The sequence below is a fragment of the Euleptes europaea genome, chromosome 7 (genome assembly GCF_029931775.1).
Source record: "Euleptes europaea isolate rEulEur1 chromosome 7, rEulEur1.hap1, whole genome shotgun sequence".
Lineage (NCBI taxonomy): Eukaryota > Metazoa > Chordata > Lepidosauria > Squamata > Sphaerodactylidae > Euleptes > Euleptes europaea.
Genome location: NC_079318.1, coordinates 594572 through 617079, shown reverse-complemented (window position 1 = coordinate 617079; position 22508 = coordinate 594572). Strand labels below are relative to the sequence as shown.

The window sequence follows — 22508 nt, the reverse complement described above, 5'->3', positions numbered from 1 at the left end:
TCTGCTCTTCTGCAGAACATTTTAACATGTCAGCATGAGAGGAACCACACATGTGCTGAAGTGCAGAGGACTGACTAATAACTGAACAAGCCCCTCAGAGGCAGTTTGAAACGTTTGATTCACGGAAAATTAGCCATACCAAAGTAACCCACTGGAGCCAACTTGACTATAAAAGTGGTTTCCTAATAATTGAACCTTGATTTGATGCTTATAATATAGTTGTATTTTGGTAAAGAATGACAATATTTGTAGCTTCACATTATAGATTTGATGCAAGATGAAGTTTAGCATTTTTTTAAAAAAAGAGCAACTACACACACGATTCTTCCTGAAATGTTTGGCAGCCCTTGCGCTACTAATATGCCAAGTAATCAGACTCCTGGTCAGTATGACCTGGATTTGCCATTCTGTAAGCCCTGACCTGGATGGCCCAGGCTAGCCTGATCTCGTCAGATCTCAGAAGCTGAGCAGGGTCAGCCCTGGTTAGTATTCGGATGGGAGACCGCCAAGGAATACCAGCGTTGCTGTGCAGAGTAGGGCTGTCAAAAAAAAAAAAATTCGGTACAGTTCGGATTCGGCCGAATTTGGCCCTTGTGGGTTCGGTACGTGCCGAAGTCCGAACTCCCCCACTTCGGATCCGTTCAATTCGGCGGGAATTCAAAGTTCGGGAAAAAAATTCGGCCGAATAAAGCCATTAAAAACACAACCGCGCCTTTCCGCGGCTCTGGGGGGGGGCATTTTTGGGCTTAGAGGTCCCAAACTTTCAGCAGAGCTTCAAAGGACGTATATTGAAAGACTCCCCAAGTTTTGTAAAGATTGGGTCAGGGGGGGCTGAGATATGGGCCCTGAAAGGGGTCCCCCCCACCCTTAATGTGGATCTCTCCGCAGAGCTTGCCGCCCACGCACAAAGCTCCCGGCCGGACAAACAGCTGATGAGAGCAAGGGCGGGGCAGGTGCTAAGAACTTTGCAAAGCAACACAACTGCAGAGCAACCCCTTTGCAAATATGCAAAGGGCGGGGCAGGTGTGAAGAATTTTGCAAAACAATACAACTGCAAAGCAACACAAGCACGCAATGCAAAACCTTTGCAACAGTGCATAGCAACACCTGACACCTGGGAGTTTGCATACCATGGAAAGGGACAGAGGCAGCTAGCTATGCATAATGAGCAGGAGGGGGTGGAATGTCTCCTTTTGCATTGGACTTGGGACCAGGCAGATGCATTCTTTAAGTCACCATTTGAAAACCAGTTTTGAGCAAGCATCAATAACCTAACTGATCTTATGAATGAGGAAAAACCTGAAGAATAAAAATGAAGCCCCCCCTCAAACCAGGGAGAGAGAGACTGGAGGGGGAACACACACCCCAGGCAGAACCGGCAAAAGCCCCCTTTGGCTCCCCCCCCCACCCACAGAAACTGCTCCCTCCCCACACACACACACAGACTCTGCTTTCCCCCCCACACACACACAGAAAAGAAAAAATATAGATTAAAGCCCCCAAAGGGGTCTTACTGTGGCTGTCTTCTGTTCCAGCAGGAGGGGCTGGGAGGCTGAGTAATCCAATATGATTCCATTTGTATCCAATATAAGATCCATATGTATGCATCTCTCGAGGGTGATCCATTCATCCCAACAGGGGAAAGGGGAAAGCCCATATCTCGGGGGGCCCTGACCCAATGTTTACAAAACTTGGGTGGTCTCTTAAAAAGCCTTGACTGAAGCTCCGCCGAAAGTCTGGGATTGGCACACCCAAAAATGCGCCCCCTGCAGCCATGGAAAGAGAAAAGGGGGGGAGCCAATATTTCAGCCCCCACTGAACCCATCTTTACAAAACTTGGGTGGTCTCTTAAGAGGGATTCTCTGAAGCTATGACAAAAGTTTGGGCGCTGAACCCCCAAAAAAGCGCCCCCTGCAGCCACGAAAATGGAAAAGGGGGGAGAGGAAAAAGGGGTGGAGCCCATATCTCGGGGGGCCCTGACCCAATGTTTACAAAACTTGGGGGGTATCTTAAGAAGCCTAGTCTGATGCTCCGCTGAAAGTTTGGGGTCGGCACACCCAAAAATGCGCCCTCTGCAGCCATGGAAAGAAAAAAGGGGGGGAGCCCATATCTCGGGACCCCCTGACCCAATGTTTACAAAACTTGGGTGGTCTCTTAAAAAAACCTGTCTGAATATCCCCTGAAAGTTTGGGGTCGGTACCCCAAAAAATGTGCCCCCTGCAGCCACGGAAAGGAGCGAATGTGCATAAGCACCCCCTCACACACACATGAGGATTTCCCTCTCTCTCTCTCTTTCCCCGGCCGGCCGCACATCAGCTGATTCCTCCAGCACTCAATCCTGACTGATTGGCCAGAAGAAGACCCAGCTTGGCCACCGATTGGCCGGGGGAGGAGAATGCTGCTTACTGACGGTTATGCTGCTTACTGACGGCCGAATTGGCGGAATTTATTCGCCGAACTCCCGAACTCGCTGAATTCGGCCCCCCCGGTTGCCCGCCAGTTTTGAGTTTGGATCCGTCCGAACTAAAAACCGCCGAATCAAGGGAAATTCGGCTGATTTTCAGTTCGGGCCGAACAGAATTGACAGCCCTAGTGCAGAGGAAGGCACTGGCAAACCACCCCTATTTGTCTGTTGTATTGAAAATCCTACAGGGTTGCCAAAAGTTGGCTGCGACTTGATGGCACTTTACACACACACACAAGCCCTGTGGCGCAGAGTGGTGAGCTGCAGTACTGCGGTCAAAAGCTCTGCTCACGACCTGAGTTTGATCCCGACGGAAGTCGGTTTCAGGTAGCCGGCTCCAGGTCGACACAGCCTTCCCATCCTTCCGAGGTCGGTGAAATGAGGACCCAGCTTGCTGGGGGTAAAGGGAAGATGACTGGGGAAGGCACTGGCAAACCACCCCGTAAAACAAACGTCTGCCTAGAAAATGTTGGGATGTGAAGTCACCCCATGAGTCAGGAATGATCCGGTGCTTGTACATGGGGAAGATATATTGCTGTATTGCCTAATTAGCATTCAGGTGTAGAAAAAGGGATGGAATTACGCATGTGGCAGCTAGATACTTTGAGAAGCTAAGAACCAAAGCAGCTGTTGCTCACAAATGCATATTAACTTTTCTCTAAAACATTTTTCCTAAGGCAAAGTGGCCTCACCAAGCTGTGACTGAGAGCAGAAGAGCAGAGGGGAAACTCACCGTTTCTCTGATGGCTGTTTTGCTGCTCAAAATCTATTCCTCCAGCTGCTTCTTCCTGTTTGTGTGTGTGAGACACACACACACACAACACTTGTGCACGCACATACACTAAGCAAGCAGAAAAATGTGTGATAGGAAAGAACTCTCTTCTTCTCAATCTCCCAAGGTTGCTTTAATTAAGGGAAACTTATGTAACATCTATAGTTTGCCCTGAGAAGTAAGATTAATCAGTGAGATTTAAGATTACACAGGGGAAAAAAGTCAAAATGTTCAGTGCCTAAAAGTTGCCCTTTGCAAAGAGAAGAAGGCAAGGCAAGTCTGATTGGTTCTGAGAAAGGAAATTAATCTGTCAGATACACACACACACATATATATATAGACACACACACAAAGCAAAAATGCACAAGGGCCAAAAGCTGCCCTTCGCAAATAGGCAGAAGGAAAAGACAAATCTTAGGGCCCTCATAAGTAGTGTTGCCAGGTCCCTCTTTGCAATCAGCGAGGTTTTTTTTGGGGTGGAGCCTGAGGAGGGTGGGGTTTGGGGAGGGGAGGGACTTCAATGCCATAGAGTCCAATTGCCAAAGCGGCCATTTTCTCCAGGGGAACTGATCTCTATCGGCTGGAGATCAGTTGTAATAGCAGATCTCCAGCTAGTACTGTTATGTTTTCCTGCCTTATTGTATTAATATTCAATCACAATAAAACAGTTGGAAGCTGAAGATTCAAAGCAGGTTGTTTTATTGGCCAATATACAAGATGCTGGTAAAAACTGCCTAAAGCGCAGAGCAATTTCCACGCACATCAAAGGGTTGCAAGCATGGATATAGACTTTGATAATGGGTGGTTACAGAAGCATAATACACACGTAAGACTGAACTGTCCAATAAACCTTTTGGACGTATAAGCAATTATTTGCATATCCAATAGAAAATGCTCTTCAAGGCATTGCCTAATGGTTAATGAGGAAGCACAGCTTTACATTCCAAAATGACACTTCTTGTCTTAAATCAAAGCTTTAGCCCCAATTAAGAAGCCTGCTTGTACCATGCGAGAATGATCTCACATTCAGCTGACTGCAAACAGGTCACTCTGACCCAGGCTCCTCAGCATTAAATGCCTCTTGACCAAAGTATACATGTTACCCATAATGCAAAGTGAGTCTAGACTTGTACATAAGAATATATATATATGTGTATGTTATGCTATGTGAATATGCATATATGTGACAGCATATATGTTTTCTCTATAAACTAAATTAATTAGGGCACTACATTTCCCCCCTTGATTTGAACCTTTTAAATTCTTTTAAAAACATTTGAGGTGTGGGTGCAGCTCAGCGAACTGCTTTGGGTAGGAAACGTAGAACCATTATATTCCCTGATGTCTTGGGTGAGGGTTGATCAAGGGCATTGTGACCATGGGTGAGCTTTGGAGAACAGCTCGACTGAGATACATGAAACAGGGGATACAAAAGGGTACAAAGATTATTTCAGCAAGTGCACAAGCTAAAAAGAACATCAACTTTTTCCACCAAGCCCCTGCAAAAATATTTTCCCACCAAGATGCATCTCAAGCACTCTTCCAGGATTGAACAGGGACATGGGCTACCTTTCAGATATTGGAGGCAATATTAAGGATTGCTTCTCCATCGTCATTTATTTGAAAACAACAACTATTAAAATTAAATTTTTCACAACCTTCATCCTGCTTGGCCAGGAGATAGTTCAATGCAAGTCGGTTCTGGTAAATTGCTGCTTGCATCTGTGCTTGCTGATGGGCCAGCAGCTCTAAGGTACTGGCAGTCTGGTTGGTAATAATTTTTAGGACAGCTTGAAGCAGGATGATGTGATTTAACATGTATATAGGAGTTCTATACCCAAAAGTGCCATCATTGGCCCAAGAAGCAGAGTCATAATATTCAATGATACGCTGTGGGGGCCATTCCTCCCCCCACTCTTTGCCACTGATCTGAATGGATCTCTTTACTCTCTTGAGATCATCATACAAGGGGATGCCTAGGGAATTTCCTTTGACTGCAGGCAGCAAGAAAAACTTTGGCTGGATGGTCTCGAATGCACAGGTTCCAGCCCACTTCAGTGGCAGTTGAGAATAAGCAGTGTTGTCTCACAGCCAAAAGAAACCATCAAGAGTAACCCAGGGGAAGGAGAAATTAGAAGGGTCTCTCCAGAGCCATCATAAAGAGGGGAATGCCTGGAATGGGTTACTGCCTGAGCAATTAAACAATCGGGAGTCATTAGCAGGGACACATTTTTCACTCCTGTTGGTGGCTGAGAAAAAGAAAGTGGGGGCTCGAGGCCACCAGGAGGAGTGGGTGTCATTGGCTACAAAAGTGGAGGTGCATAGAGTATTTCCTACTGGGTGATTGAACTTGGCAGATTGTCTTCGGGATACACAGAGGCTCCCAAGAATTGGAGCTCTCAGCAGCCAGAGCTGTAGCCTGGCTGAAGGGTTAGAGGAAGGGTGGCAATTCCACTCAGCTAAGGAAGCCGGGGGAATTTCAATTGGTTGCCAAGGCCAATCCGTGCAGGCTATAGAGCCACAGCAGACCCAGCAATTAGTAACATTTAACACAGCAGCAATTCATTCTCCCAAATCAATAAATACATTTTTAACTGGATCTGGGAGCCAAACTGTTTTTGCCAGCTGTCTATCCAGGGAAGGATATACTAGGGAGGCCTTTGGGAGTTGGGATATTTTTCAGAGGAGGGAGAGGCAGTAAGACTCTGGTACTTGCCTCAGGATCAGGGGCAGGCAAGTTAGGAAGGTGGCCTTTGAGTCTTTCTGCTTCACTTGGGATGTACATGCCCAAGGGGCCCCAGGGCCAGACACTCCAGCCCACTTCCCAGTGACATGTTCTAGGTTTGGGGCAATGACATAACTTTTTCCCATTTCAGTGCATGTCTTAAAAAGAGGCTGAAGGCATGCAGAGGTTACACTGGGGGCAAAACGAAAAGACTCACTGAGTACCCATCCCTCTTCATGAATTCATGACATTAATGACAGGTGGATGGAAAGCAGCAGGGTCTGCAGGTGCCATCAAGGGCTACTGCCAGGAGATTACAAAACATTATAATTTAGAATGTAGGAGAGGGAGAAGGGGACCTTTCGGGGCACTCAGGGACTTCATAGTCAATACAAATACTTTCAGAGTACTGACCTTCAAAAACAGGTATGCCACACAGACGCTGTTTTTGAAACCAGCAAAAAAAATAAAATCAAACCCCACCCCACTAAGACCCAACACCTCGAGAGTCCAGTCCATTCAGGAAAGGCTTTGAAGTCTTCAGGGACAGCTTTGAAGTCTCTTAGCAATCTTCAGACGCAGAGGAGCGAACTGCTCAGCTTGCCAGTTGAGATTTTGGGTCAGGAACCGGCTTCACTCTGGAACAGTGGATCCAAGGCTTGATTCCTTCCACTTTCACTGCTCTTGGAGTAGACAGGAGGACTTGCTTCAGGAGCAATCACCTGGGCTGTTCCGAAGTTGGGGAAAGTTCTTTGATCAGGACTCCCGATCCCATCTTTGACCCTTGAGGCTGGTCGGGCTATGGGGGAAGGGCATCCAGCACCTATGTGTAAATAGAAAACAAAACCTACGCCAGCTTTTGCATGTACAAACTTAAATTCCTTTCCACCATATGGTTCCTTACATACATTTGCAACAAAAGGTCTCCCATACAGTATTTCAAAGGGTGAGAAACCATGCTTTGACCTTGGGGCACTTGAATGCGCACTAGGGCAATGGATAGAACCTTACTCCAGGGAAGGGAAGTTTCTTGGCACAACTTAGAGATGTGCGTTTTGAGTGTTCTATTCATGCGCTCAACTTTGCCCGAGGCTTGTGGGCAATAAGCTGAGTGCAAATGCCACTTAATGTCCAAGAAAGTACTAACCACCTGAGTGACCTCTGATAGGGAACTGGCATCTTTGTCGGATTTTTAACCCCTTGGGGATCAAGAATCTCGGAAAGATGACATCCAGCAGGGTGTCGACAACTTCCCTTGCCTCTTGGGTCCCCGTCGGGATAAATTCCGGCTATTCAGAGAAAAGGTCCACAAAAACTAAAAGGTGTTTCTTTTTTTTTTCTTCCATGCTTGGGCATTTCAGCAAAGTCAACCTGCCAAGCCTCTCCTGGGTACTTGGCTGTCCTGAGTCTAGTCAGGGGTCCCTTGTGGATAGGAGGCTTTGGGTTGGTTTGCAGACATTTGGGGGAGTTGGCAAGAACGTGCTGGACCATGGCACGGAAGCCTTGATTGCAGTACCGGGACTGAAGCCATGCTGTGAGAGCTTTAATTCCCCTGTGGCTGGCTTTGTGGGCTCTTTGGACCACGAAAAACAGTCCTTCTGCTGGTAGTTGGATCTTGTCTCCTACTACCCACCAGCCCTGATGCCACCTCCCCCCTTTTTCTAGTACATCCTGACTGCTGTACAGGAGACATTTAGTTTTACAGGGATCAACCAAGACAAGCGGACAGAGAGGGTCAGGGGCGGGGGGGGGGGAGGAGGGCAGCTTTCTTCGCCCAGTGATCCGCGGCGCGGTTGTCCTGGGAAACGTCTGAGCTATCCGCTGGATGGCTGGGGCAGTGGAGAATCGGAAGGGAAGAGGGGAGCCAGAGAACCTCCATCAGTCCTGCAAGCAGGGGCTTCATATTTAGGGGCTTGCCATCTGCACCTTGAAACCCTTAGCTCTTCATTGTGGCTGAGTTTCCCTCGGCTAGGTAGCAGGCTTGGATGAGGGCAAGCAGTTCCGCTGTCTGGGGTGATCAGGGGGGGTAGATATAGACACAGTTCAAAGGAGGAATCCATAACAGCAAAGCCGGCGTGGCAAGTTCTATTGAGGACGTAGGAAGTCCCATCTATGCAAAGGACAACTTCACAGTCAGGGGATAGGATCACACCGGAGATCGAGGAGCCCCCCCCCCTCACCCAGCAGCTAGTTAAACTTCCATGCAATCCTGAGCGGGGAGGGAATTCTGTCCTTTAGCATCTGGGGCTCCTGGCTGAGCTTGCATTGGGAAAAGGGTGGCTGGATACAGGCGCTCTGAGCGGGTGAGGGAAATTCCTTCCTGTTCCATGAGAATTGCCATTTATTTGGAGAGAAGATTAGATGCAGCCCAGACGGGAGTCTTACGTTCGAGGAGGGATCGCACGGAGTGGGGGCAGTGGACTTCTAGGGATCTTCCTAGGGTGATTCTGAGCACCTTGCACCAGGAGGGCAGTTGCCGCCGCTGCTCTTACGCAAGCCGGCCAGTCCCGGGCAACAGGATCAAGGCGTTTGGAGGGATAGGCGACTGGCCGGGGGATGGAAGCAAGGCATTGAGCGAGTAGACCCACTGCACACCCAGAGTTTTCAGTGACAAAGCAGAGGAAGGGTCTCTGAGGATCAGGAAGAGCAAAAGCCACGGCTCTAAAAAGAGCTGAGCGCAGGGAATATCAAGCATCATGGTGAATCTGTGTCCAGTCCCAAGCTTGATCTACTCTGAGGAGTTCGTAGAGGGGTTGTACTAAAACCAAGGAGGAGGGAATCCAGATCCTGGCATCCCTGTGATTCCGAGAAATCTCCTCACTTGCCAGGTTACTTCAGGGGAAAGCCACTGGAAGTTATTATTATTATTATTATTATTTCCCGCTGATTTTAAAGCCGCAGGCAGCCAGATGGTTGAGGAGGGCAATATGATTGAAAGTCCAGAGCAGAGTCATCAAACTCAGCCATCTGATAGGAAAGTGTCTGCTGATAAGGAGCACAGGCTGCCTGAGGACCTGTGCTTGAATAGGGAGCAGCATTGGAGATGAATGAGTTAACAGAGCCGGCAGAAGCCGGCACTCCGTGAGGCCAAGAGGGGGGTGGCTGAAAAGAGTGAGAGGGGGCCCAGGGAGGGATCCCAATCCGCGGGTGATGCTTAATGTTGAGGGTGGATCCTTTAGATTCTCTTCCCCTCCCTCTGGCTCGGATGTAACGGGTTGGAAGGGAAATTGTGGATCGCGGCTGCTAAAAGGGTTGCTTGCCGCTGCATTTCCCTATCTTGTTTCTTTTCCCCGCTCCCCCCCTCTGGGTATAAAGTTCATAAGCGGACTGCATCAAAAGTTGAGCTGTGGGAGCTTGGAGACGGCAAGTTCTGCGGGGGGGGGAGTGGATTGGGGCCAAGCCCTGGTAGGATTTCAAACTGCAGCGACTTCTTTTTCTCATAGCGTAGTAGCTGCTTTTAAAACTTGCCTGGCAAAGCTGCCAGAAGGGCATGGAGATCGGAAACTGTAGGTTTCTGGGTGGCCCTGATCCTTCGCACCAGAAAGTGGGGATGAGGATGAGGTGGAGGGGCTGCCAAGTGCCAACACTTTCCGAGAAAGAGGCGGGGTGGAGGTCTGAACAGGGGCATCCACAGGCGAGCCAGCCTCCAGGAGCCGAAGCTCTGAGCTGGAGCAAGGCGTCTGCTGAGGGGAGAGGGCCCGATCCGCAGACAGGCACAGGGAATGGTGCGCTCTGGCGAGGCCAGATTGCTGCAGGCGCTCTGGCTGAGGAGGAGGAGAGTAGTCCCTTGGCACCTTGAGTTGCTCGTCATGCAAGGAAGCAGGGGAGGGCAGCGGAGCGGGGGGGTAATCCTCTTCTTCCACGTCTTCTGGAGACACGACCTTCAGAGGTTTACAAATCACGACAAAACCAGGGATGCTCCTGAGGGAGGCACCACGAGGCCAGAACGAGCTGCCAGTTGGGGGTTGTCTCGGAGAGCCCAAAAAGGGGCAAGGGAGCCTGTTTCGTGGTACTTCCCTTGCTTGGACAGAAAGAGATCTAAGGGGGGGGATGAGTAGGATCCAAAGATCCAGTAGCTGGGGAGGATTTCCCCTCTGCTAGTTTATATTGTGGCCAAGCCACCTTATAGGAGAACATGAACAACTTTATAGAAAGCCCATCATTAGCTCTGAGAGTATTCCAAGTCTTACAAACACATTTTAAAAGGGGCCAGAAAGCTTTCTCTGGTTCTGCCCCAGAATTTAACTCCAGAAATTTTTACACCTCATCAGGCGGACACGAATTAAGACCCTCTACTCTCTGGAAGGGAGAACGTGCCTTTTCCATCACTGTTAAAGCTTCCTACCTAACTTTTCTCTTGTGTGCCTACAGTGGCCAGAAGCTAAGGCAGCGGACAATCAAAAGTTATGCTGTTAGAGTGGCAACTCCCCCAGCCAATCACCGTTCTTGGGGGAGGAGAAAGGAGACGTCCCGGGGAGGGAAGCAAACATTTCTTCATGGGCATCCGAGCAACAAAATGCTCTTTTACTGGAAAGTACGGCTCAGAAGTGGTTTGGATTGCCTCTCTTTTAAACCGGCTTATTTTGCTCAGTGGGGGAAAACACGGCTCTGCAGTGAATAACCAAAATTTGCCTCCGATGCAAAACAGCTTCGAAACAGCAGCAAATCTCCATGAAGAATACCCCACTGCTTCTATCATTTTGCAGGGTTTAACCCCCCCATTAGGGTTGCCAACCTCCAGGTACTAGCTGGAGATCTCCTGCTACTACAACTGATCTCCAGCCGATAGAGATCAGTTCCCCTGGAGAAAATGGCCGCTTTGGCAATTGGACTCTATGGCATTGAAGCCCCTCCCCTCTTCAACCCTGCCCTCCTCAGGCTCCACCCCAAAAGCCTCCCGCCGGTGGCAAAGAGGGACCTGGCAACCCTACCCCCCATGGTTTAAAAAAAAAATTCAGATTTTTCTGCAAACCTGGGTCTTTTCTCAGATATGTAGAAAGATCTGTCTTGTCTGTTCATGTCTACAGACTCTGGATTTAAGTATCTATAGATGTGGTCATGTTGAGAATTAGATGTATCGATATCCAACTTCAGTTTCCAAATGGGCCACATTAATGACTTTTGGGAGATACAGAAAAGGCAAGGTGGGCTACACAGAGGTTGAGCATTGCTTACCTCTGCATTAGGAATGTGCCAAATGAGAAATAATGCCCAGACACACTAGACCATCTAGGTGAGGGAAAATAAATTTCCAATAGTCAAAAAATAGTAATTGTAACGGGCTAGAGCACAAATGCAGAAAGAATATAGAATTTTCCAATTTGAAATCCATATAGACTTCATATATAAGGAGAAAACAGGTTTTTCAGAAGCCTGACTCAAAGGAAATGACTCAGCTTAAATTTTTTTTGTCAAGGAGCTGCAGATCCGTCCTTGACTGATTGCCCTCTTAGAAAGGCACTTATTTCTGAGGATATTCAGAGCACCTTGAAGCCGGTAAGCCAGTCTGTTCTCCACTGAAACGCAGGCAGCATCAAGGTGTTTCTGACTTTTGCTCTGTATTCTGATAACATTTGCTGACTGAGAGCTATGATGTAATGAAATTACACAATGTAATGTTACATGAAAGTTATGAAGATCTTTTAAAGGTAAGACAAGAGTCAAATAAACCGTATTCTTAACAAGAAGAGAATGATGGAAAAAGTTATATTTAAAGAAATATCATAAAGCCATAAACTGACTGTTTAGTACATGGCCAGGTCAGCAAATGACCTAACAGGTAATCCTTATAAGGTGAGAGCAACAACGCTGCTGCTCAAAGTTCCAAAAGTGCTGATGCACTGGAACAATCTCAAGATCAGATCCTACCAAGTACCGTCAAGGGTAGGGAAGGATACTGATCTTGGAAGGTATAAAAGGAGGAGCTTCCTAGCTGAGAGTTAGAGTTCCTAACAGGTTGATACCCGTTGGCCTGAATGGATCTCTCCATCCCTTACCTGGGATGTAAAAGCTCATTTTAACCTTAATTCTTGCTTGGATTGAGCCTCTCAGACCTTCTATATGGGTTAAGACTTTCTTGCCTAAAAATCTCTCTAAGTGTTTAGTCCTTGTGTGGACTGAATACTTACAGATATCTCCAACATTTACAAGTCTTCCTGTGAGACTGGAGAACTCCCTAAAAGGGGGATTCTTTTCAAGATAGCCAGCCCTTGCTAGGACTGGATGTCTGAACTGAATGCCTACAGACTTCTCCATCTTATAAATAAGATGGAGACTCTTAGAATCCATCAACCTTTGTGTGGAGTCTAAGAGTTTAGATCTTTCCATATTTGAAATGGAAACACTGAGAACTCATTTATTCTAGCAGGGATTGATGGGTTTTCACTAAGATCTAACTAGCCTTGTACAGGCCTCCCAGTCCTGACAGACATGGAGATTGTAAAACCTTATAGCTCCCTTCACACAGGTCTCTTCAACCCTTCAAAGAGTTGAAGACACTAGGAGCTTATTCTCTGAGCATGCGTCAGAAGTTTCTCTAGCTGACAGAGAGACCTCTGAACTCAGTTCTTACACAGAACTCTGACATTCACATAGCTTTAAGCTTTGCATTGCTTTCTAGTTCCGACACAGGTAAAGATGGCATGCACATATATATAGAGCTCCCTGATCCTAGCATAGATCAGAGGCCTTTCATAGGCTAAAAACACTTAGAGATTTCTCTATGGGTTCATGAACCTAGTCCTGGCATGGACTGAAAATATGCTTTAAGGGCTCATGACTTCAGCTCTGACATGAACTCATGGGACCAGAGATTTCTCTAACCATTGCATACACCAAAGACATTTAAATAATACATAGAGGACCAAAAGGTTTAAATATCCTTAACATGAATTAGGAACTTTTCAGATCTCTCTAGGCCCTGCTGTGCTGGGGAGGTTCGCAAATGACATGACTAGGTGAAGGTATGTATTATATTTTATGATGTTCTAGGTACTTCGAATTAAGATGCTTTTACCTAAATCAGATCTTATTCATTGCACTAACCATTTTTTACAAGATTTCTGTAACTTATATTTCCTGAATGAAATATTATTTCTGGTTTAAGGTTTGAACTCTCATATAGAGGAATAGAGATTGTTTAAGATTGCTTGCATACATGAACATGTTTAAGACTCATAATGTCTGAACTTTGTATCATGTTTTAAAACTTTGTAACTATTTACATACATATATATTATGTAAAATACACTGTTTATACATTCACATCCTTGTCATAATTTATTGGAGCACTTCAAGAGAAAGCTTACTTCGGTAAGAAGCATTGAGTCTTGCTTAGTAGGTGTCTAAGCTGAATAAGATAACATACTTATTCTCAGGAAGGGGTCCATTCTAAGAGCATAGGCACTGAAAAGCATTGGCCTGCTTCAGAATCAATCATATTCAAAAAAGCAACATCCTGACCAATGTTAGGATGCATGTACACCCATGAACTGTAAGCAGAGAAATGTTAGTGCTTATTTTAAAATCATCTGTTTAAAATTCACAGATACTCTGTTTAAAGACGTATGCCAGAGAATATTCCACTGAGTCACATATGTTGCCACTCCTTATTCTAAAAGCAGGTTTCAGTAAATGTTTCTAAGAATGCAGATTAAAAAAAAAAATTCTAAAAGTTGTCTACATGTGCAAAATGTAATAACCTCAGTGTTTTCAAGCAAGCTTGCATGTGACCTCAGCAAACCCAAAGTGACACAACTGATATGATAAATCTAGCAGGAAGGATGCAGTCTGCATGGTTCCCAGAACCCGTGCCCCTTAATCTTGGGCCAATGATTAATATGCTGTTTCATCTAAGATCTGGAAGTGTAAGGAAACAATAAAATGACTCTTCTGGGTAGGAAAGATGAATCTGTTTTTCATGTAGAATGTGGAAACAGAGCAGCACTCAAATGTTAATTAATCTTAGGCTTCCCAATCCAGGGGAAAGAACCTCTTTGCTAGTTCCATTGTGGAGTGTGGAAACGTGATAAGGAAAATGAAGTTTAGTCCAATTCTGTATACACCCAGCAGGTCTGCACACATATTTCCTATCCATCAGTTGTTTGGTGAAGAGAAAAGAATGGAAGGGAGTAAATCCATAGTTCCACTCATCCGGAACAACAGATTAGCACAGTTGCTGATTTTCTGATCCATGCCCATGCCCCAGCTCAAACCTGCATCTGGGAAGGAACCACCCTTGCAACACTTGTCTGGATGAACATGTCCACTTCAGCTCATGGAACGTTGTTTCCACCCTGGCTGGGTTTGGGGAGATGAGCTTTTCCGGTAGTTTGTAGAAATAGAGTTGCCAACCTCCAGGTGGAGACTAGAGTTCCCTGGAATTACATCTGATCTCCAGACTACAGAGATCATTTCCCCTGAAGGAAATGGTGGCTTCAGAGAGCAGGGTGCTATGGCATTGCATTCCCACTAAGCTCCGTCACCTCCCCCAAAAGCAGCATAAAATATAAACAATGTAGCCAGTGTGTGTGTGTGTGTGTGTGTGTGTGTGTGTGTGTGTGTGTGTGTAAAGTGCCATCAAATCGCAGCTGACGTATGCCAACCCAGTAGGGTTTTCAAGGCAAGAGACTAACAGAAGTGGTTTGCCGTTGCCCTCCTCTGGCATAGCGACCCTGGTATTCCTTGGTGGCCTCCCATCCAAGTACTATCTAGGACTTACCCTGCTTAGCTTCTGAGATTTCATAAGATCAGGCTAGCCTGGGCCATCCAGGTCAGGGCAATGTAGCCAGTACCAAAGGACAACTACAAATAAGACTAATAGCGCAGGATAAATTAAAATACAACTACAAATCTAAATTCAGTAAACTAAGCTGCGCAGGATAATAATCAACCAATGGCATGGACAAACAGAATTTTCTTTTCCTGGCATTGAAACAACAAGATTGCCATCAGATAAACGTCTTGATGGACAGGATTTCACAACTGATGTGCTACTACTGAAAAGGCCCATCTCTATTTGCCATTTCCTTTCCTTTCAATGAAAGGGGGGGGGCAGTGACAAACAGAGCAGGACACGAGAAGCAGGTCTGAACTGGAGCACAGGCTGGTTTAGGAAGAAGTTCAGATACTTACAAATCACTCTGTGTTCTTTCAGGTGGCTTTTTATTTTACATGATTGGGTTCAATGCTCAAAACGATGATTTCCTGATTATAATTTTTAATGCTTTTCTCAATCCTGTGAGTTATTTTTCTTCTGATGAAATTCAAGGTATTTAATCTTTGATTAGCACATTACCTTTCACAATGATTAGCACATTACCTTTGATACTTTTTGCAGGACAATGATTTAGCTCAAACCCAACCCCCTTCTGACTACATATTACTCTTTCTACACACTTGACACTGAGAGACACTGTCCTTCAGTGTTACTCCTCTGAAGATGCCTGCCACAGCTGCAGGCGAAACGTCAGGAAAGAAAATACCAAGACCACGGTCACACAGCCCGGATAACCTACAAGAACCAATGAACTCTGACCGTGAAAGCCTTTGACAATATTTATTTAATCTGCCTAAAATATGGCACTGCACATACAGAACTGCCCCAAATATTGCAGTGAGTGGCAGAAGCGCTTGCTGATCAAAATACCCATGGGTGCCACAGAAATCCCATGCCACTTTGGAAATAAATTATATTATTTTTTGCAGCACTGGGTGGCAGCGGCGCCAATACAGCTGCCTTTCATGTTACTGTTATTATTATTTATATGATTTATAGGCCACACTTTCCTGGCCAAGGCGGTTGTGGTGGGACCTGATTCACCTGGCATACCACCTCTGCCTCTGACACCAGCGGGCATCATTGCATCATCCAATTTGGTGCCCAATGAGTCCATATAAGGAGTCAAAACCCTAGAATCATAGAGAATTTCACCCGTGTGTACCTAGCCTACATCTATCATACTTGTTGATGATATGGCAGTGTGGATGCCCACTGGAGTAAAATGTGGGACTGGTACACTTGGTTAGTGTGCTTCCCTTCCTTTTATTCCTCACCTCTCACCAATTGTCCATGTTGTCCACAGTATAGATCAGTTGCTCGCCTTGCATTTCATGAATTGTCTTATTTTTACACTGCTAAGAATTGACATAAAGCCAGCGATGCACTATAACTTTGCTTTGCTGAGCCCAATTGTGGTCAGCAGCTGTTGCATCTCTAGCACCATGATGGCAAGAATGAACAGTGGCTTTCAGTGAGGTTTGCAGTTTACAGCGAAAGGAGGCAATAATATGCATATAAAAGATATGTGTCTTCTAAGCAGACACTCATGGTGGGGATAAACAGCTCAGAGGAGTCGAGGTCAAGATAATGACAAGACAGGTTAGTCTTTCAGAATGTTTTTATAAGGTGCCCTGTAAGCAAGCAGCATGCTGGAGGACAAAGGTCAGTTTCCATAGATTAGAAAGAGAACCATGTGAAGCCGCTTGGTACAAATTTATTTATTTTTTATAGAATTTTTATTAGCAGTTTTTAAAATAAAGAAATTACAGAAAAAATAGAAAGAAAAAGGGTTTTAAACAAAATTAAAACAAGTTAACAGAAAAAACAAAAAAATAATATAGAATTAAAAGTAAAAGTCCCCTTCCCTCCCTCATGTTACGTGCCCACCCACCTCTTGGTACAAATTTAGACCACTGGTCCATTCGTTTACCTCATCTGTCCGGTGGTGTTCTGTCCCAATATGTGAGGTTGCAATCCTAAAAATGCTTTCCTGGGAGTAAGCTCCACTGAATAGAATGAAGCTTACTTCTGAGTAGATCCATTTATGCTTGCTCCCGAATGTAGTACTTAAATTAGCATGCAACGCACATGTGCTATACCAATGAGCTGTGGATCATTAATCTGGATGTGCTGGAAATTCAAACGGCAAGGTGCTGTTACAAAGTTTTTCACTATTGACACTATTACCAGTTTTACATTTCCCCTTTATTCTGTCTTTTACAAAATTTGCAGATTCTTCTAGTTCCCTCTTCGATAATATGCTTATAATAAGAACTAATGTGAACAAACACAAATACACTGTCCCCTTGCAAGGAGTTAGGACCAATCACCCCCAGGATTCTGGCCAATGAATCCCAAGCTAGCCTGATGTCCCAGAAGCACTTTAGGTGAATACAGCCCTGTATCTCTGGCTCACATTAACAGCTCCCATTCCAAATAGCCACTAACTTGGAAATGCATCCAGATGTGAAGCATTAGTCACACAGCAGCATAATCTCCCTTGGGGTTCAGACTGCCAATGCTTAAGGCTAGATGAAGGGGGGAATCAAATTAAAATTATATCAACCACCAAAGTTATTTTGTAACTACCAATCTGAAATATGTTTACTCAAAAATAAGTCTTGGCGAGACCTCTGCGTGCTTGCCTGAAAGTAAATTCCACTTAGTGTAATGGGGCTTACTCTCAAGCAGGTGTCATTATCTAGAGGTTGCAATTCTATGCATCCCATGCAGGAGTTAAGTCCTGAGTGCTTCTGAATAAATATGCATAGGTTGGGTTATATGAAATGTTATTACATTAATACAAAGCTGTGATGGATAGAAGAGTTTTAGAAAAATATATATTATTAGAACATCAGCACAGATGTCCCCATTAAAGGCAACTTGAGACAGAAGTGAGCAAAAACAGATGGTTTGTTCTTGCTGAAGCCAACCAATTCAAGCATACATCTGTGCTGAAAAAGGGGGGCTAGAGACAGTTGTGTTGACTGTCAATGTTCTCCTGCTGTTCAACAGCTCAGGCAGGATACCAACAAAGCAGCTGTCAAGGTTAATGGGAATAATATCTTTTGGAACTTCTTATTAAAGACTTTAAAGAGCTTGAAGTGTGGTGAAAAATTTCAAATATGGATATACAGTATTTATTCAAATCAAACCGCAAGACTCTTGATTAACGGGAAACTGACGGAAGAGTTTCAAATTAATAAAGGGACAAGGCAAGGCTGTCCACTCTACCCATCACTGTTCAATATTGCTTTGGAGGATTGGGCATCTAGAATAAGCAATGAGCATAAAATTAATTGTTTGAAAATAGATGAGGAGTAATTCAAACTCAAATGCTATGCAGGCAATGTGGTTCTAACAATGGAAAATCCTAAATAGAACACCTAATTAAACAAATAGAACAATACGGAAAACTCTCGGGCTATAAAAAAACAAAAACAAAAAAAAACAAAAATAATATTAGAAAATATGGACAAATCAGAAAGGAATGACACAGACCAAAACAGGCTGTAAAATTGCTGACGACCTGGTGAAATATCTTGGAATAAATGTTACTGGGAAAAATCAGACTTTATTCAAGGATAATTATCAAAAATTTGAAACTGTATTATCAAACTGCGAGATTAGTGTGGATTGCTGACTGGATTAAAGAACCAGGACATAATATCTTGAAAGTGGAGAAGGCAGAATGGAAATGAGGGCTACACTACTATCTCTGGAAAGCAAAAAAACAAGAAATATTAAAGCAACGACATGCGATTAAAGACGGATTAAAGAAACAAATATAGGCTCAGCCCCAATACCTGCGCTTCCGATGTCACCAACTGAGGGCCTATTACAATACAGCTGAAAAGAGGACAATTGGACCTTCATACGATACCAAGGTATAATAACCAAACAAGGTAAAATTAAACTTTGGGATGAAATCAAGAAAGATAACCAGAAGATAGGTTGGCTAACCTATAATCAGCTAATTGCGAAATTCAGACAAGACTGCTTTGATTAAGGCATAATTATAGAAAGTTCAGAATTTGAGACTTTGTTAAGCAAAGAAATGGATAATCTCTTGGGAAAAATATACAAACTTTTACTTAAGTATGAAACTGAATCGGAACAAGTTAAAACATGCATAATTAAATAGATGCAGAATTTTAAGAAGGAGATCATGATCATGCAACAATGGCAAAATCTTTGTACAAGATCGATAAAATTCACGGCTAGCAATAACGAGGGAGAATTGGTATAAACAGATTTATAGATGGTATATGACACCAATGACAGCCCCTCAAGTACTTGAAGATGGTTACCATATCACCTCTCAGTCTTCTCCTCTTCAGGCTAAACATACCCAGCTCCTTCAACTTTTCCTCATAGGACTGGGAAGAACTGGTTGATGAGGTTAAAGTAGTAGGCACCCTGGGTAGCAGTAAGCATGTATTCTTGGAATTTACAATCTTGGGGAAAGGAAAAACTGTAAGTAGTCAGACATATAGGTTGGACTTTAGGAGAACTAATTTTAACAAACTTAAACTTATGCTGGGTAGAATCCCATGGTCAGAAATACTTAAAGAGAAGGGAGTTCAAGAAGGGTGGGAGTTTCTTAAAAATGAACTACTGAAGGTGCAATCACAAACCATTCCTATGGAAAGGAAAAATGTAAGGTGCCTAAAAAAGGCAGGGTGGCTCCATAAACAGCTTTTTAAAGAGTTGAGAAATAAAAAAGACTCATTTAGGAAGTAGAAGGAGGGCCTTATAACCAAAAAGGAATATAAACAAATAACTAGTGCTTGTAGGGAGAGTGTTAGGAAAGCTAAAGCTCTGTATGAGCTTAGGCTAGCGAGAGATGCTAAACACAACAAAAAAGGGTTATTTTCCTATGTACAGAGTAAGAATAAGAACAAGCACAAGATAAGCCCAATGCAGGGACCAGAAAGTGAAAATGTAAAGGGGATTAAAGAGAGGGCAGAACTCCTCAATTACTACTTTTCCTCAGTCTTTTCTTGCGAGGGAAACAGTGCTCAACATGGCATAAACAGATGATTAGGGAAAGGATTTGCAGCCTAGCATTGGCATTGGGGTAGTGCACAAACACCTAGTTTCTTTAAATGAAACAAAGTCCTCAGGGCCGGATGAATTGCATCCAAGAGTACTTAAAGAACTTGCAGATGTAATTTCTGAGCCTCTGTCCATTATTTTTGAGAAGTCTTGGAGAACAGGTGAGGTGCCAGAAGACTGGAGACAGACAAATGTTGTCCCGATCTTCAAGAAGGGGAAAAAGGAGGCTCTGGGTAACCACTGACCCATCAGCTTGACTTCTATACTGGGAAAAGTTTCCGAACAAATCATCAGTCAGTCCTTGAGCATTTAAAAAAGATGCATCTGATTACTAAGAGCCAGCACGGGTTTCTCAAGAACAAGTCATGTCAGACTAATCTTATCTCCTTTTTTGAGAAAGTTACTACCTTGCTGGATCAGGGGAATGCTGTAGACATAGTTTATCTAGATTTCAGTAAGGTTCCGCATATTCTTGTTGACAAATTGGGAAAATGTGGTTTAGATCCTATTTCTGTGAGGTGGATCTGTAACTGGTTGACAGATCGCACCCAAAGAGTGCTTGTTAATGGTTCCTTATCCACTTGGAGAGGAGTGACTAGTGGAGTGCCTCAGGGATCAGTCCTGGACCCTGTGTTGTTCAACATCTTTATAAATGATTTGGATAAAGGAATAGAGGGGATGCTTATTACATTTGCAGATGATACTAAATTGGGAGGGGCAGCAAATATGGTAGAAGACAGAGCCAGGATCCAGGATGATCTTGTCAGGCTGGAGAATTGGGCTAAAACCAATAAAATACACTTCAACAAAGATACAAGTAAAGTTCTGCATTTTAGTTGGAAAAATCAAATGCATAATTATAGGATGGGGGAGACTTGTCTCAGCAGTAGTGTATGCAAAAAGGATCTTGGGGTCTTAATAGACCAAACACTGAACATGAGTCGGCAGTGTGATGCGGTAGCTAAAAAGGCAAATGCGATCTTGGGCTGTATCAACAGAAGTATAGTGTCCAGAAGATCACGCGAAGTGATGGTATCACTTTACTCTGCTCTGGTTAGACCTCACCTAGAGGATTGTATTCAGTTTTTGGCAACGCAATTTAAGAAGGATGTAGACAAGCTGGAACGTCTCCAGAGGAGGGCAACAAAGACGGTGAGGGGTCTGGAGACCAAGTCCTATGAGGAAAAGTTGAAGGAGCTGGGTATGTTTAGCCTGAAGAGGAGAAGACTGAGAGGGGATATGATAACCATCTTCAGGTACCTGAAGGACTGTCATATGGAGGATGGTGTGAAGCGGGTCAGTGCCTTTTGAGAGACTAGGCTCTTAGAATCGACCTCTTCCTGAAAAGGGATATGTTATCTTATTCAGCCAATCACCTACTAAGCAGGACTCAACTACTTTAACTACTTTTAAAAAGCAAGTCTTTTTATTGATATACTTCCAGTAAATATGTGTAAATGCGTTATAAAGTATTTATGTTCAGTTACGATGTATGTTACAATGTATACTGTAAAGCAAGCAAGTTCTACATACTATTCAGTATTGAAATCCAACAATTTAAAGATAACAGTCTGATTTAGTTCAAAGTATCTAATTAAAATTCTAGAATAATATATTTGTTAAGCCATACATACCAATCAGCCTCTTCTGAGACCCTGTGAGAAAGGTCTCAAATACTAGTCTTTCTGGGTCTATATTTATACTATTTCAGTCACCTTGAGGCTGTGAGTCCCTGCTCATAAATCATAAAACAATATAGTTTACATTACAATATTTGTATAACATGATTAGTTTGGACAGTGCACTTGTGCACCTGTCTGTGTAGTCATAACATTCAACATCTGAGATTCTGCTGGAATTCTAGCAGTATGTTTATAGTAGTCAATACTGATTCTGATTTCCAAGCTGGAATTTCTCCAGTAGGTCATTGGCAATGATAGACCTGAATGTTATGTGAATGTTACTGAAACTTATTAAGATGTCTGTAAGAGTGTTTCTGTAAGAGTGTAAACAGTGAAATGTAAATGTAAGAGACAGAAGCCTTTTGCAAAAGAATATTCTTCCTCTTCCTTTTAAAAGAAAATACATTTACGTATTTTAAAAGGAAATATATTTTCTGTATGTTGTGTCTGTAGTTGTGTTATATTTTAAATAATTCTGCATATGTACAACACCAATACCATGTTCATGTGCTCTATATGTCAAAGCCTGTGACAGGTGCCGAGTTGTTTTCTGTTGCCCCAGAAGGTTGGACCAGAACCAACGGGTTGAAATTAAATCAAAAGTGTTTCCGTCTAGACATTAGGAAGATAGAGCGGTTCCTCAGTGGAACAGACTTCTTCGAGAGGTGGTGAGCTCTCCTTCCCTGGAGGTTTTGAAGCAGAGGCTAGATGGCCATCTGTCAGCGATGCTGATTCTATGACCTTAGGCAGATGATGAGAGGGAGGGCAGAGGGCGGGGCCAGCAATTATCCTCAGTCACACTGGCCCTCCTCACTCAGCAGCAACTCTCTAGAAGCTCTTGTTCCTGCTCCGACTCTCAGCCCAGTTGCCTCAGTTCTTAACAATGAGCTGGGAGCGAACTGTTCCTTGATTTTTTCCTGACATAACATTAAATGCTAGAAAGTGCATGTGCTAGAAACACGGACACACTGCTGACATCTTTCTGCAAGCTGTCAATAATAACCAGTTCCTTTAACCTTTCCACATAT

At 44.1% G+C, this 22508-nt stretch overlaps 1 pseudogene; it reads right to left on the bottom strand.

Annotated features, from left to right (window-relative positions):
• The window catches only part of LOC130480071 (pecanex-like protein 4), a 34426-nt pseudogene extending 18394 nt beyond the window's left edge, over window positions 1-16032 (bottom strand).
• Window positions 16033-22508: the final 6476 nt, after the last annotated feature.